The following is a 4,722-nucleotide window of genomic DNA, read 5'->3' as shown; positions in this document are numbered from 1 at the left end:
CAACAAATGTAGTTACGAAAATTTCGCTATCTCCTTTAGATTCGGAAATATTTCTCAAAAACTCAACTCGGAGAGGAGTCGACTTAAACCGGTTTACCACTTCGCTACTGAATTATATTTTTTCAAATAGATATTTCGTACTTTTGTGAGTGATTGCATGGATTTTTAGGAGAGGTGATTTTTAGGGAATTAATCGACTAACTTTGTACATAGTATGTTGAGTACAAATAATCGAGTTATGATTTTTTTTTTTCGTTCATTGAAGACGAGGCGAATGTGGAATTTGGAGACAGCTGTTGACGGCTGATTTTTTATGTGACAGAAACGAGGAAATTCTATTCTTCTTTGGTGGTTTTATTTATTTTTTTTGTTTGGAGATAGTGGAGGGATGGAGTTATCGGTGAGAACAATCGGCTATGATGTTTAGGGGAGGTAGGGGCAAAGCGGACCCCTTCGAAAAAAAAAAGTGTGGGGTAAAGTGGACCCTCACATAAATTATTGAATCGAGTCGCCAGAATTATTCTAATACGTTTTATAAAGTGAAATTTACTACCTTGACTAAAAAAATATGCAATGAGGGCAAGTATAAATTTGTGTGAGCTCCTGCGGATCTAATTGTGAACAAGAAATGTGAGTTTTTGATCAACAGCGATTACATTCTATCCAATCGGTAGAACAACATGACAATGACTCCTGACAAACGGAAAATTAAAATAATTTTAAAAAAACAGAGGGTCCACTTTGCCCCAACATTAATTTTTTTTTTAATTTAATGACAGATCTTAATTGCAATTCTAATGAGATTATGATCTCCACGTGAAGTGCATTGACTCATTAGAATTTAAAAAACTAAACGATTCGCTTAGAGGGTCCGCTTTGCCCCTACCTCCCCTATACATTTGGAACAATCGGCGATGATTGTTTACAGAATTGGGGTTTTTCGTGGTATTTTTTTTAGGGAAACGGGAAGGGGTTTTCTGAACGAGATTATTTTTTATTTGAGTTGTTGTGTTGTTGGAATGAAAATATTTGGTCTCACTTTACGACTTTTTCTGTTCTTCGGTGGAATGTAGTAGTTCAGAATGTAAAATAATGAGTGAATTTTTTGTATGTGTTGACGAAAAGAGGGAATAGTAGAATAGAATAGAACAAAATAGAATATTTTATTCTTGAATGGAGAATATTCATCGTTGAATTAAAAATTTGGAAATCTCTGAATTGAGAGATCTGACAATTGAGAGAGTTACTTGTCTTTGGAAAAATCAGAAAGATTTTTTTTCCTTTGAATCATTGCGATTTTCTCTACTCTTCATTAAAAAGGAGTATTTTTCTCCTGCAGAATTTTTCTAATCCTCCAGAATATGAAGTAACGAGTAAATATTTTTATATGTGGAAAAAAAAATTTATGAATCAACAATACTTCATCCTTCAATCAAGAATATTGCTTTTCGATTTAAAAAATCAAAAATCTTGGAAGGAATGGGTCTTCTAAGTAAAAACAACTAGGGAGTGAAAAAATCTGAAGATAGCTTGATGCCGCCATCTTGCTCTGATCCCCTCCCTCTGCCGCAAAGGGTTTCAAAGATCGCGGCGCCCCCACTTTATATTTTTAAACAATTCTTTCGGTTATTTATCCCCTTCAGATCACCTTCAACTCACTTCCTCGGGTTTTTATAAAATGAACAAATTTTTCAAGTCATTTTCCATATTTTTGCATCCCTTTTTGGCTCGGAATTCATAACGCAAAGTTTTCCGCGCATTTTAGTTTTTTTTTAATTCAAAGTAAAAAGATAAATCAATATTTTCAACAATCTTGAACTAGTTGCAAAATCTTTCAGTTGAAAATAATTTTTCATCAATAAAAACCATTGCATCCAAACCGTTAATTTCGAGAAATATTTATATTTAAAAAATAGCCCTTAGAATGAAAAAAAAAACGTTCAGATCAATATCAACGCACTTTATGCGATTTTTATAAACGGAACAAATTTTTAAAGCAATCTTTCACATTTTTCCAGTCCTTTTTGACACAGAATTCATAGCACAAAATCATCCCGATATTTTAGTATTTTTTTAATTCAAAAAAGTAATACATTCTCTCCTCCAGAATTTTTCCAACCCTTCGAAATGTGAAATAATGAATACATATTTTTATATATTAAAGTATAAAATGTCAAATAAAAAATATTTTATTCTTCACCGAAGAAAATTCAATCTTAAATTAAAACATCCAAAATCTTCGAATTAAGAATTATTTTTCATCAACAGAAACCATTGAATCCACAACATTAACACCGAAAAAGCGCATTCAATATTCTTCATTCCCTCCGCAAAACGAAATAATATTTAACGCAAAACCCCAATTCCCTGAATTCCGAATTGATCACAATAATCCAACCCCTGCCGATTCTTATTTCAATATTGTAATAATCATGTTAATAATATTTATACCCCTCAATTTATACATGCAGCGATATCAAATAGTGCCACAGCATCACGAAAATTGTCGCATTGAATGCATTAATACTCACGTGCATTTACATGGGAATGAACGTGGCCCCATAGAATGAGTTATTAATTATGTCAACACCCTCTAGCCTTCGAAGACAATGCTCCATAATCGTCGCACTGCGGTATTACGTTATATCGAGGCACATATTCATGTACCTGGTGTTGCCACAATTCCAAGGGATTTCAATTAAAAAGTTTAGCAGAATTTTTTCTTTCTCTCGCGATAATAAATGCAACACTTGACAATCTCACGGTGCGGATGGAAAACCAAATGTTCGAGGGTGAAATTTGTTCATAGCAGTCATGTCATTCAGTAATAAACAGCATAATTTCTCGATCAATACCGTGTAATTAATTTTATTCATTGATCAGTTGTTTGGAGGGAGAGAAGGTAGTGTGTCTCAATAAACAGAGCGGACACGCCTTGTTTGTGATCCACCCTGTGAGCACGAAGCTCTCACGCATTCAGCTTGCATCAGACTAGATACTCCAGCTACTGTAGCTTCTCTGCATTGAACAATGCTACGTGGATTCACCCACCATTCGGCATTGTTCGTACCCTGTGTTCTCATCATTGTTCCACCCTCTCAAGCACATCAACGCTCAAAGGCTCTTTCCATATCCTCTCACCACGTCATTTCCAATTACTCGTGGGTACTGGTTAAATTTTAACGTTAGAGTATATTTGTGCTGTTCTGGGGAGTGTCGTTTTATTAACAAATGTCATTTAAAAATTAGGACTCAGCGAAACGTTGGATTTGGGATTTTTTAATTGCGTGAGGTGATGATTATTCTTTTTGTGTGGAGAACAAATCTTTTCTTTGAACAAAAATGAACAATATCTCGAACGAATGGAGAAAGTGAAACTGTTTTCATGCATGTAATCGTCTTACGTCGAATTTTCATGACGCCCGCCTAACAAACAAAAGAGAATTGAATACCATTGTCCAAATTATTTAGGTCAGAGGAAAATAGAATAATTCTACTTTCTTAATATTGCGTTTACTAAGGTTTTCTTCGAACAAAGTTGATTAGAATTAATAGCTAGAATTATGAGATTATCTCACATTTTTGACGTTAAGGATAGGAGAATCTGAATGCAATATAGTGAAAATAATATTAATATCCAAATACAAAATTTCTGATATGAATAAAAAGAAGCTGTGACTCAATATTCCAAATGAAATTTTAATTTTTAATTTGGTGGTGAAAACACGAGATGACAATATTCCAAGCACGGAATTATATTGATGAGATAAACAACAGATTAATTGAATTACCGTGTGAACTAGCTAAAAATTGATAACAGTGTGGGCACGCATTTTTACCAGAGTATCAACAAACATTGAATTACAGAAATTCACACTCTAAAGTGTGTCCTAGAAGGAATTGAAGGGGAATTATGATTAAAATGTTATTTAATGAGGATAGGAATTAGAACATGACCATTTATTTATTGCTCTATATTATAAAAATTCAAATCGACTTCTGGTGATAAAAATTTGGTACTTGAAATTAAGACGCCACAATTAATGATCACAAGGGTCAGAATAAGGGTCATGGGGGTCAGAATAAGGGTCACGAGGGTCAAATTAAAGGTCACCAGGTTCAGATTAAGGGTTGTATGGGTCTGATTAAGGGTCACAAGGATCAGAATACGAATAATGGGGGTCATATGGGGGTTGGCGAGCAGAGCGAGCTAGTTGTGATATGAAAATTTAACAGCTGATAAATTGGGACATAAAATTCTCATCGGTCGCATTCCTTCTTGCAATAAAAATAATTATAGACAATTAATTGAAAAAACGAACATCGAATCTAACAGGAATGGGCATAATGAAATGGCATCTACATGGGGTAAGTACTAACAAAGGATTGCATTCATTGATATCTTATTCCTGAGCTCAAGCACTTTTCATCCACATGGAATAGATTCTATATCTATTCTGAGAATTGTTTTTCTTACGACTGTCGACCTTGTAATATTATTGATGACATTATTGTATTGTTTCATACAATAATGATTTTTTTTTCGATCGAAAATGATCACAATGTAGTCTCTCACTAATTTTCGTATCTATTCATATTTATGCTATTCTGGATAATGTCGTTTTATAAAGAAATTTTTGTAATTATAAAATTATGGATGAGTGGAACAGTGTGTTTGTACTTTTTTAATTACATGAAGTAATGATCGCTCTTCGTTGGGGG

This window comes from Diachasma alloeum, unplaced genomic scaffold, assembly GCF_001412515.2.
Source record: "Diachasma alloeum isolate Michigan unplaced genomic scaffold, Dall2.0 Dall_scaffold_00180, whole genome shotgun sequence".
NCBI lineage: Eukaryota > Metazoa > Arthropoda > Insecta > Hymenoptera > Braconidae > Diachasma > Diachasma alloeum.
Note: the sequence above shows the minus strand (reverse complement) of the source record.